Source organism: Polyergus mexicanus, unplaced genomic scaffold, assembly GCF_030449975.1.
Source record: "Polyergus mexicanus isolate NDT 795.1 unplaced genomic scaffold, iyPolMexi1.0 SCAF_8, whole genome shotgun sequence".
Lineage (NCBI taxonomy): Eukaryota > Metazoa > Arthropoda > Insecta > Hymenoptera > Formicidae > Polyergus > Polyergus mexicanus.
In genome coordinates, this window is record NW_027223328.1 from 6,098,486 (window position 1) to 6,112,702 (window position 14,217).

The following is a 14,217-nucleotide window of genomic DNA, read 5'->3' on the forward strand; positions in this document are numbered from 1 at the left end:
AGCATTTTTCGACTTATGTTTATAGGAAATTTTTTGTTCAGAATTAAATTTAAGATCTCAAAGTCTGGCTGGAACGTTCGGGGCCACCCTGTATAATCCCCTTCAATAGTGCGTTTAGTGCAACTGTTGTAACCACCATGATACTTAACATTTAAAATGAAAGCTTTCGCCGGCGAATTGCATATAAATGCACTAATTGTTATTCTGATTATTTGGCTATCAAATTGGTAACCGTTTGTTACAACAGTTATCGCTTTGTCAATAAAAGTTCTTAAGAAGTCATTAACATTTTCAGGCTTGCTTGTGCCATAATAAACTCCTATCACTTTAACTTGACATAATTCTGTATCAATACATAATATCGGCCAAAAGCCCCTTTCGGTAGAATTTCCTATAGGTGCACTATCAATATTTATATATAGTTTTACATCGGTAATTTCTTAACTAGTTTTCCGTCGTTTCTTAATTATTTCTTCGACAGCTTTTGTCAATCCTATGTGACAGTATTGTCCACGTCCCATATTTTCTATATGCGTTGTTCTTAGTGTTCTTAAAAGCGTGCGAAGATCTTTAGGAAAATCTATTTCTGTATGTTCATTTAAAATAGCTAACAATCCTTTTAAGCAATTATGGAATACTCTAAACTCTTTAGCCTAATTTTTTATTTTTTATTTAAATTGTTTGGCAAGCAATTTTTCTGGATTTTCCATATCTTTGTTATGTAAATTAATATTACCGTCAATACTAGATGCATCTATTTCAGTATGTACATCACTATCACTGTATTGATACTCTGTATCAAAATCCATTGCATGTTCATGAAAGTATTTGTTATGTACTTCTTGGACATTTGATAGTTCTTCTTAATTCTCATTATTGTCATTTGTTAAAAGAAAATTATTAACCGTTTCTTTAGATTAGAGGTTTCATCTTCTAATTTAGTCATAGCTTTTTGTATTGATTGAAACTTAATATTTTCTAGTTCTCGAATAGTTTGTTTTTTTTTGCGCAACGAAATATGCATAAAATATTTATATGATATTTTAAAAAATAAATAGTAAAAAATATTTATGAATATTTATCATAAATATTGTGTGCTGTCTGGGATGGTTCATTATTATAAAAATATTGTCAAACTATATAAACTCATTGTATATTGTTGAAGATTGAACCGTTAAATTTAGTCGATAAATTTAAACGGTAAATTCAACCGACAAATCTGAACGGTAAGAGCCAAAATCAAAATACGAGCGAGGATAAACATCGTCGCGATCAGACGATCGGCGCGTGATCGCGTGAGCCTTACAATGAAAAACTATGACAAACACCTAGATTCTCGAAATTCTTCGATGCCGAAAATAACCTATTATGGAATTTGGTCAATCGCAAGTCTTACCGGGCGTTAGTCAGTCTGCCTACGACAACGATTCGAGCTGGTCGATCATAATTTCTCGTGTTTTTTCTTGTGTCTTATTCTCGTGTCGAGTCGCGCCACTCATAATCAAATTCGCTTTCTCTTCAATTTAAAATCGAAGTGTCTCACTCACGATCGCATCATATTATCGCGGCGATCAATTCTTGATAGTTAAATCGTTTAATCGCTTTGTTTTTTAGTGAAGTCTTCTGCCTCGCGCTAAAAATCATCCGGCGTTCGCGCACAAGATTTTCGTTCTCGCGTGGGCTTCTCGCAAGAAACCCTTCAAGATTTCCGAAACGCGGAGAAAGGCAGGTCATCGGAGGACATTCAGAAAATTTCCGATCTAAGTGCGGGATACGTGTCATCGCTCGCTCCCGGTGTTTTCTAATAAACATTCTTTAAAATTACGCTCACATGAGTAATCTCTCATCTCCTATTCCTCCAGCGAATCTACGGATTTGCGTTACATATTGTTTCTCGCTCAATTCTGAGCGCATCTGAATAATTCGGGGAATATCACGACTTTTTCCATTTTTAAGAACTTGGAGAAGTAATAATCAATAAAGGTATCGCAAGAGATAAATATATATGTTTATATTAGTTTCAACTATTTTATTTGACAATTAATTATTATTTTTCGATATATTTTTGATTATGTATATATAATAATTAATAATTTGTTTTTTAGGTTTAATAATTTCAACTCCCAGGACTAAGTAGAGGCTCATAGCGATGAGGAAGCGGCCGACGGAGATGCCTACCAAGAAGCCTCTTAGGTAGAGCTTTCGCCCTGTACCAAACATCTTCCTCGTCGTCTTTCTCTTCAGAGGTAAGTGAACTAAAATTCTCCTCTATATCTAAAGATAGAGACTAATATAAAATATCTAATATCGATATTTCAAAATTTGCGAAAGTTACGTGTACAAACATTTCTTAAAAAATTCAAAATTTTATAAATAATGGATCCCTTCACCGATTCTCACTAAAAATTCTATACTAACCAACTTTTAATAATCTATCCATGTAAAAAAATTTAACTAGAATCTCAAAGTTTAACTAGATATCTCAAAAGTTGCGGAAGTTGGCGGTTGCACAACAAATCGCGTACATACATACATACATACAGACATTTTTGATGAATATGATTTTTTAATGTTTTAGAACATTCGGAATACATTCGCATAAAAAACTACGTATGTGAAGTTGGCATCCCACTTTTATTAAATAAATAATTTTCAATACAAAAAATGACAGTATTTCGTTTGTAGTTGTTTGCAGTAAAAATATTTTCGTTTGTAGTTCGAGCCATAAATAAATGAAAAATTTAAAAAAAAATGGCTATCACCCGACTTTAAGATATCTCAAATCCACTTTCGCCATATGTTTTAGACTCGTTTGTAGTTGTTTGTAGTGATTTTTCTTTCGTTTGTAGTTGAATAGTTTAAAAGTTACGACGTATTTGCAATAAATAAATAACGTAATTTTGTCAATTTTAAAGATATTTCAAATCCGCTTTCGCCATGTGTTTTAGAATCGTTTGTAGTTGTTTGTAGTGATTTTGCTTTCGTTTGTAGCTGAATAGTTTAAAAGTTACAATGTATTTGCGATAAAAAAATAACATAACATTTAAACTATTCAACTACAACCGAAAGCAAAATCACTACAAACAATTACAGATGATTCTAAAACATGGCAAAAGCGGATTTGAGATATCTTTAAAATTGACAAAATAACATTATTTATTTATTGCAATTACGTCGTAACTTTTAAACTACAAACAAAAGCAAAATTATTACAAACAACTACAAACGATTCTAAAATACATGGCGAAAGCGGATTCCAAATATCTTTAAAATTGACAAAATTACCCAGATAGCAAAATATATGCATTCTGAGTTCATATTGTACTCATATTTCTTACAAACATGATGACAAAAATAGAAACAGATACGGGCTCATATGCTGCTCAGAACGCAAACATGTTATGATATCTATAAAATTTAACATAAGAATGACACAATGAATACATAAATGATGTTCAAGCTGATACTGCATATTGTACGTTATATGAAGTTTAGAAAATGACAACAATATATGTTTGTATTTATTGCGGTCTATGAGTTCATTTTTATTAATATATTTTTATTAATGTATTTAATTAATTTTTATTAATATATTTTTATTAATGATAATATTTTTGGGACATTTAGGTTAGAATTAGATCAAGATTAGATTAGGATTAGAAAATAAATAAAATTCAATAAATATAATTGACAAAAAGTTACATTTATTATAATGTTGTTACATTTATAATAATTTATTCTAATATATTTATTACAAATGTACATTCGACATGCATACATTATATATGATATACGCACATATACTGGATAATATATATTTATATTGAACACAGCATATAATAGACTGCGCGCTTCCGTACGCAAGTCAGCGTGACAGCATCAGCAAGAGAGGAGGGAGAGGTGATGTTCAAGAGAGATGTTCTCTTCGTCACACTGAAGATTGTGTAACAGAGCATACCATATAACCTATTTGCTTCCTCTCTTACTGATGCTGACTCATTGACTCGTATGGAAGCGCGCAGTCTTTATATATTGTATATATGTATATCTGATGAATATGATCTGATCTATATATCTGATATATATATATATATATATATATATACTATTGATATACATTTGAAGACTAATTTTCTCTTTACGAAGGTCGCATAAACAAAAATTAATATTTATGGTTAAAAATGTAATAACGCATAAACAAAAATTAATATTTATGATTAAAAATGTAATAACGCATGTAAATATTTAATACTAAATGTAAAGTTCTTATTATATATTGGACGTTACACATAAATGTAAACATGAGTGTGTGTGTATATGACATATATACATATATATATATATATCACTTTCATCGGACGCATCAGGATCTTCCGTTTCAAAAATGCCATCAGTATCAAAATGATCATTGGAAACAGCGTCTTCAGAACACATTTCTTCCGTTTCTGCTGTTCTTTTATCTTTGGTACTTCTCAAATACTGTCGTTGTTTTGCCGCACGAAAAACTTCCATTATTTCTAATTTAAATTCCGCCCTAGTTTCGGGCCCTTTAAAATGTGGATATCTTTTAGCTGCATCTAAAACATATAATAATATTTTCACATTATTGATATTTAAAGAATCAAAATATTCATATTTTAACATATGTAGCGTATATTATGCTTTCATAAAACGGAAAATACGTATAAAAAAACACTTTTGCAATCTGTGTATTGTAAAATGCTAACGATTCTTTTGTTCGACCCCAATAAGTAAATTTACATGTTAGTTCATCTGTCATTGTTTCTTTTTGGAAATGACTGAGAGCTTCTCTCAACTTTATGCCGCCAACAAATTGAAGATATGTTAGCTGTAACAAATTTTCATAATTAGTTTATAATTATCTGTTTTTTGCAAAAAAATCAATAATATATATAGATCAAGCATTTGTATACCTTAGTACAGCAGCATATAATGCTGGAAGTTGACAGTTTACTGTGACAGATAATTCCTTTAGAAGTCTTTATAGAATTGCTTTACAACTCTATCTCATTTTATCTTATAAGATGTCAATTCAGAGATATCTGTATTTTAGCATTTAATTGTGTAGCCTTACCTATAATAGGACTATTGAAACAGCGAATATAGTGACATCTTCCTATTATAAGATAGAATGAGATGGCAAGACTTAAAAAACAACTATCTTTCTGGGATGCGCATTTTTCGACATGAGCAATTGGACAAAAACCACTGACATCGACTGATGCTTAGGTAAGCAGCATGATTGGCCAATCAAAGATTATTGTCCAATCGAACGTGTCTAAACGGACATCACCCTCTTTCTTCATAACTGTTAATTCCGACTTTACTTGTTGGATGGAATGCTTGATCCATTATTATGTCCATCATGAAGTCTATTATAAGATATGTCGTTGGAAAAATGCATATCAAATACCAATTCTTGCAGACGATCTGTATCGGTTTCTAGTTCCTTAAATTCTTTTACCGTTTTCAAGGGAAAACCATCTGGTCTTTTATATAAATTGTTTCGCATCGTCAATGTATGATGTTCTTTTATATCTTATAAACTTTTATATCAGATAATATTATAGAATTTTGCTCAACTACTTGACTATAACATAGAAAATATATAATTGTACATATATAATAAAATAAAAATAACGTATTATAATACCTGAATGTTATAAATTTCTTATAGACATTTTTTATTAGTATAAGTTTATTATTGTATATTTTATATTCATAATATTACATTACAAATATAATGTTATATTCATAATATATTATATTTATAATATTTATAATATTCATTATTATATATATATATATATTTTTTTTTTTAAATTCAACGGTGTGCCAAATTAATAATTACTAAAATTCAGTTAAAATAGTACAACTTGTACATGTATCAAAATATTTGTGCCTCTGTCTGTATTTGACAATGCTACCGCATATGTCACTTGATTTTAATCAATATTTATAAATTAAAAGGAAACTAAAAGATTAGTATTATTTACATACCTCAGAAGTTTAATAATTTCGCATTGGATCGTGTCATTAGATGATTTTGCTCTGCGACAATCTACAAACAAATCAAGTTATTAATCATTTTATTTTTGCTTTTTCGCTATTGCACATTTTTGAAGAAATAACTTATTAAATAAATTTAAAAAAATGTAATGTATAATTTTAAATTAATTTTATATAAACTACGTTTATAGTAATAGTTTCATATAGATATACATTATATATACGTTTTTTAATCAACTTTTCCAAAATAGTTAATCATGATTAATTTTGTAGACCTTATTTATACGTTAAAAAATTTTCATTAAAACTCTAATCCAAATAAAACTTTAATAAAAATTGCAATTCAAATAAAACTCTAATATTACCAGATTCCTGTAAGTCGTTGTGAAAGACAATTGGTATTTGTTCAACATCTAATGAAATAGATGTGTATTCATTGTGCTTATTGTTTTTAGTATTTCCATTATCGTTAACACCAGAATCAGATATGGATTGACAATTCTCCTTTTCAGGGATGTTTGAGATATTATTAGTTGATTTCGTTCTATTTGATGATGTTACAAACAAATTTTCTAACATAGTTGGTAAAGTCTTAATCCTTGTTGCATCATTATTATGATATATATTTTTCTGCAATCCATTGATACTTCCAGATGGCTCAACCGTTTCATTATTTTTACTTAATAATTTAGAATTCTCATTATTGTAAGATATACTCAAGTCTTGCCCAGTAAATATTCTTGATAATGAATGACTTTTATCATATTTGACTGGAAGCTTTAAATTGTGATCATTGGATGACATGTTTAAATCTTCAGTGAGATTTCTTGACAATGCATGACTGGTATCATATGTAACTGATTGTTTGTGATTATTGGGTGATAGACTAGTATCCATGCTGATGCTACGAGATAAAACGTGATTTGCATCGTGTGATATTTCCGATGTAACACGTTGTATTTTTGATTTATGCATGTTGTTTGGAAAAGTAATATCTCTTAAGATATTGGGGTGTGCTGCACTTGACTGAAGATCGTACAGTTCTTCACACATATCTGTACATTTGCGTTTTATAATTCTTTTTTTCGTTTTCCGTTTTTCATCAGATGAAGTTGTAAGCAATTTCTTAGGTTTTATTATATGTCTTCCTTTTGAAGTCATTTTCGATTCTTTTATCTTATATTTATGCTTATTTATACAATTAATTGTATTTTTAACGTTAGACATATTATACTAAATAGAATAAAAAATTAATACAATTATTTTCAATATTATAAAGAATATTAAGTTAGATAAATATTAGTTAAGAATATTAATGTTATATAAATTTTAATAATCAAAAAAAATGTTATGTATATATATTATATAACATTTATTAACATTATAAATGTTATATGTTATATACACGTCACTATTTAATTATATATACTATTATATTATATTATATACACTATTTAATTATTCAAATTTAAACAAAATAGTAAATCATAGCATATCAGTTTAATATGTCTGGAAACATTGTAGTTATTACCCATACATTTTGAATAATAGTATCTTCTTCACCAATAATTCCAGACCATTTTGGAATTCTAAAACATTTAGTATATACATCCGATAAAGTAATAATAAATCGTTCAGATAAATTAAAACACTCAAACACTCCCATTGATTTTGATTCAATTACATAATCATAAAAATTGTTAACTTCCTTAAATCTTTTAAGAATAAAATAATATTTTGTTGAGATTTGAACAATGTTTTCTATAATGCATATAATTCCACTTTTTAAGAAACAACAATTGTCACGTTCATTACATCCATATGTAATGTGACTTACTTTTAATAATTTGAATTGAGTACATGTCGAAGGGATATTACGTAAAAGAGGACCACTTTTATGAATATAATATGCACGTACTATACCGTCAGAATTATTCGATTTTAAGGATACAGTACATAAGTTTAACTCGTGTAATCTTCAAACAAACTGTTGCAATGAAAGATTCCGGAATTCCGAAATTCTGGCATATAATTCTCAAAATCGAATGCGGAAAATGAATCTAACTTCCCTAAAAGTTTTACATCGTTGGCAAGATGAAATAAACCGTGCAAATTATATGACATAAATTCTATTCCGTACAAATTTTCGCTAAGAATTACAAATTTTCGTAATGCTTTTTTTGCAAATAAGATATCTTCATCAGATTAAATATCGGACATAAGAATGCGGATACCACAGGATAACAATAAAAAATGTATATAAACATTCTGTGTCACCACGTTACATAATACAGAAGATCCTGTGTATATTAAAAATGTACGAAATTCAGTAGCCTTATAGGTTTTATATTCTACAATATCTCTACACCGACGAGAAAATTCACGTGGACAATAAACGCTAGAAGAAATCAATCTTGTTGAAATTATGTTTATTTGTCTACCAGACAATTTTGACACGGCATACTTTCCTTCAAGCTATGCAATAATCAATTTTTTAGTCACCCCAAGCAAAACCAAATGCATGTATTCAAAAGGAACATTTGAAACTAATCCCATTGGAAGTACAGATAATGGACTTTCATCATTATGATGTTCTATATCTATACACATTTTATATTCAAAATCAGTTCGTAATGGTGAATCAAACTCATTAAATACCATTCTATTAGATGCTCTAAACCCTTCAACTTTGCATTTAGAACATGAATTTGAAGACATGTGACCTCTATGATTTAAAATTAATGCTCTTGCTGGTGCATCTGCAATAAAGCATCTAATGCGTAAAGGAATTTTTCTATCATGAATAGATACTCCACCATTTTGTATCACTTGTAGAACATCATTAACAAATCGTTCCATAAATTTATGAGGATCACATAAAGGAATTTTTCTATCATGAATAGATACTCCACCATTTTGTATCACTTGTAGAACATCATTAACAAATCGTTCCATAAATTTATGAGGATCACATGGTTTCAATTTTCCTATATAAACTCCAGCTATAATAGGTTTACTATTTATATTTTTTATTCTATATTGTATTGGCCAAAATTGTCTAGATTCATTCAATATTGCACCATCTGTGCTTATATCTATAATTATTTCAGTAGGTAATTGATTTACAGGTATGTATATCAATCTATTTTGAAGAGTTGTTTCGAAACCGATATGAACGTATTGACCTGAACCTAATGGTATAATATTATAATTTGAATTTTTTGGTGTTTGCAGAAAAGTTTTAGTTAAACGTGGTAAATACGATATGATGTGATCTCAAAATACGTAAAATAGCATCACCTTGTACATGTATAATATTATGTATGACAAAAACATTACGTAAAGCAGAAGTAAATAAATATTGATGATTGATCTATTATGAGTTAATAGCTGATTCTACATCTGAGTCAACAGCTAATTCTGATTCTTTCTCTATATTTGCATGCGATACTTTTGAATAATTAAGATAATTTTTTTCATCTGCAAAATTATTGGGCTCAGACATTAATTCTGATTTTTCAGAATCGCATTTTACTGCCAAATTATAAGATTTTTCACTACATTTTTTTCTCTTTCGATCTTAGAAATAATATTTGCCTTTTCTTTTGCGATATGCTTTTATGCGTAAAACTTTTACTATACTTTAATTTATTTGAATTTGCCATATTATATAAATAAAAACATCTTACTGTATGAAATCCTGACTGTTAAGTATGATTCGGTTCAGTACAAAATCATTCGTTTCTTGCAACGCTGTAACAACAAAAATCTGCAATGAGTATAAACAAATTTAATTATTTAATTATTAGAGTAGGAGTTATAAGAAGATTATTAGTGAGATTAATTTGTTTAATTCAGATTGATATAAAACGACTTATTGCTTATTCGTCAGTTGTTCATATAAATATATTAATATGTTCAATATTAACGTTAATAAAGATAGGATTTATAAGATCATATATTTTAATAATTTCTTATGGATTATGTTCATCAGGATTATTTTTTATAGTAAATTTATATTATGAACGTTCACATAGGCGATTAATATTTTTTAATAAAGGGATATTAAATGTAATGCCTTCATTAAGAATTTGATGATTTTTTTTATGTTCAGCTAATTTTTCTTTTCGATTTTCTTTAAATTTTATTAGAGAGATTTATATAATTAGAATTTTAATTGGATGAGATTTATATATGATAGTTTACTTAATAATTATTTGTTTTTTTAGAGAAGTGCTTATTCTTTATATTTATATTCATATATTCTTCATGGTAATGTTTATATAGAGGAGAAATTTATAAATATTTATTTAAAAGATTATATAATTTTATTAATTCATATTAAACCATTAGTTTTATTAATTTTAAATTTATGTTTATTATATTAATTTTTAAGAAGTTTAAGTAGTTTATTTATAAAACATTAATTTGTGGAATTGAAGAAATTTTTTTATCTTAAATAAATAATTTATTCATTTATTCATTTGTTATATTTATGATATTTATTTTATTTATTTTTTTAAGACTTTATTATTATTATATAGATTTAGGAATTATAATGAAGTGATTATTATTTAATTTTAATTCAATTAATATAGAATTTTATTTATTATTTGATTATCATGTTTATTTATTAGGATAGTTATATTAATATCTTCAATAATTATGTTATATAGTATAATTTATATAGGGAGAGAAATTTATATTGATCGATTTATTAAATTAGTAATTTTGTTTATTTTATCAATAATTATAATAATTATTAGTTCAAATTTAATTAGGATTTTATTTGGGTGAGATGGGCTAGGTCTTATTTCATGTAGTTTAGTAATTTTTTATTAAAATTATATATGTCTTATAATTCTGGGTTAGTAACTGTTTTATGTAATCGAATTGGAGATATTGGTTTATTAATATCTATTAGATTAATATATATTTATGGGAGATGAATATTTATTTTATATAAAGGTCTAATAAGTTAATGCTATTTTTAACCTCGATTACTAAAAGAGCACAGATTCCTTTTTCTGTCTGATTACCTATGGCGATAGCAGCTCCCACACCAGTATCTGCCTTGGTTCATTCTTCAACATTAGTAACAGTAGGTGTTTATTTAATAATTCGAGTTAATAAAATTTTGATTAATAAAATAATAGATAAAATTTTGTTGTGTGTATCAATTTTTACTATATTTATATCTGGATTAATGGCAAATTCTGAGAATGATTTTAAAAAAATTATTGCATTGCCTACTTTAAGTCAATTGGGTTTAATAATAATAATTTTAAGATTGGGATTAAATTATTTATCATTCTATCATTTGTTAACTCATGCAATCTTTAAATCATTGTTATTTATATGTGCTGGAATTATAATTCATTTAATAAATGATAATCAGGATATTCGATTTTGTGGGAATATAAATAAATATATTTCTTTTACTATAGTAAGTTTTTATATTTCAAGATTAGTTTTGATAAGATTTCCATTTATAGCAGGATTTTACTCTAAAGATTTAATTATAGAATCAATTTATTTAATAAATATTAATATATTTTTATTATTTATAATAGTTTTATCAATTTCTTTGACTGTTTCATATTCTTTTCGATTATTTTATTATATTTATTTTGATGAAAATAATAGAAGGTATAGGTTTTATTAATATAAAGAAAAAAAGTTAATAAAATTTTCTATAATTATTTTAATAAGATTAAGTTTAATTAGAAGTTCAATATTAACATGATTATTTTTTTTGATAATTATTTTATGTTGTTAAAAATTAATATTAAATTATTAACAATTTTTATATTATTATTAGAGATTATTTTAGGAAATTTTATATATCTAAAAAATTTTAAAAGTTTATATTTTTATAGGTTTTTTTTAGATCTATATGATTTTTAAATTATATATAATATTTATATAAATTTATAAACCATTTTTTAATTTAGGTAATAATATATATGAAATAGATAAAAAGTGGATTACATTTACAAGAAAAAATTTAGTTTTAAGAGTAATTAAGGGAATTAGATTAAATGTAAATTATTATAAAATTTTTATGTTTATTTTTATTGTAATTTATGTATTAATAATAATTAAAGAAAATAGTCACGCGCGTTTGTATGTGATCTTACCGGTTAGATCGATATGTCTTTGATATATTATTGTATTACACATTAGTGTAATATAGATATAGAATGAACGAGAGGGGAACATATATGAAATGGTATGTTACGAGCCTTTTGGAATCACATTAAATCTAAATATTTATATTCACATTCCTACATTGGTATACAAATATATATTTGTATTTTTTATATACTTTTAAACCAATTCATAAATGTGACTGTCAATATTTAGATTCAATGTGATCTCAAAGACCTAGCTAGCAAAAATTATTTCACATCCGTAGCAAAAGCGTTTTGTATTGATGTATCGTAGATTATGAGACATAGACAGCAAGAGATACATTGAATTATAAGAAACATGCAACTACAAGAGATATGTCGAACAAAAAGAAATTTAAGCATTTGGCTGATTGTTTTACTTACTCTTTATTTTATGTGCTTTTAGATTTTATTTTATGTCCTATATGGTACTTTGTCAATATGCGCTGCACTTCTGCGTTTTAACAATTTTTTTGCCATTGTATGAAATTCTATTAATACAATTTGGTTCACAATCAGTCAATTATACATAAGTACATGTTATCCCTTTCCTGCAGCAAAACATTATAACATAACGAAAATCTATAATAAATATAAACAAATTTATGTAGCTACAATAATATATTAATAAGAATTTTAGGAAAGAATAACGGCATTCGTATCAAATATAAGAATCAAGTATAAGTTCACGATAAAATACCAGAAGTTTAAAATATCCGATTAACACTTCTGAGGTTAATTTGTGTTGGATTTATAAATAATGTTTTATCGAAAATTACCAAATATGTATACAAAATATTATAAAAAATATCTTTTATGCGAGAATATCAATAGTATTTGTTTGCAGTTTATTCGATAAATCGGTTAATCGAGGATACAATATGCATATAGAGCTAACGATCTAGAACTGAGAGGAAAAGAAGGTCTGGGAGAATCATCGGGCGCCGGCGGAGCAACGCAGAGGTGAGAATTTATTATTTATTAATTAATTGTTCTGAATCTCAAAATTTATAAAATTATTTAAATATATTTCTGTTTATTATCGTACGCTTGGTATGTAAAATCAAAGAGTACAATAATAATTTCACAACAATTATATAATTATTGCAAGTGTCGCTATAATTTCGATTATTGATTATGTATTGTATTTGTTTGGTATAGATCTACGAAGTAGATATAGATCTCAATGCAGTCAACTCATCGGATGGTGAGTGAATTATATTTTATTACGAGGTAACGGTTTTGTAATGAGTTGATTGTAGATTTTGAATTTTAAATAGACTGTAGACTTACTAGTTACTTCCGTTATCTCAAAATAGATGAATGGATTACTAGATTATTAGATTAGATTAATATTTCACTTTAAAATAAATAGAAAATATTTTATAATACTTTTATAATACATAGATTTAAACTAATTTATTTGATATACATACTAATGATCATTAATTGCGTGTATGATTATAAATTTTTTAAATGATTATATAATCATTAATAATTTACTTTTACATATATACATTAAATTTTAATTTTTTATAATCCGATTCATATGGATTGATAATTTGACTTTACATTAGTTAGAGCAATATATTGTAAAATAACATAAGTGTATATGATAAAAGATATTTTGCGAGAATTTTATCGCGAATGAAAGAAAAACAAAATTAATAAACAAAGTATCGCGGAAATTAGTTGTGACTTAGATCATTGACGGAGTTCGTTACCACCCACGGACGGGAACGGATATGGCACGCTGTTTTGCTATTTAATACCATCAAAAAAATTCTACCAAATTAAATTGATACTCAAAGATAAGAAATTAGTATTATATCTAGACATACTTATTTATAGAATTATTATTAAGCTATAATTGAAAATGCAGAATTTGAATTATGTCTAGACAAAATATTAATCTTGGATTTATTTTGTTATGGAAAATTTCTTGGAAATTAAAATTATGTGCATAATTTTAATTCCCAAATTTTTATTATGTACATATATAATTTTAATTCGT

The 14,217-nt window shown here is 26.5% G+C and overlaps 2 pseudogenes; one reads left to right on the forward strand and one right to left on the reverse strand.

Moving 5' to 3' along the window:
• Nucleotides 1–440: 440 nt before the first annotated feature.
• On the reverse strand, nt 441–7,257 carry LOC138935261 (uncharacterized; annotated as a pseudogene).
• A 997-nt stretch (nt 7,258–8,254) lies between these two features.
• Nucleotides 8,255–11,809, forward strand: LOC138935263 (NADH-ubiquinone oxidoreductase chain 5-like; annotated as a pseudogene).
• The last annotated feature ends 2,408 nt before the right edge of the window (nt 11,810–14,217 follow it).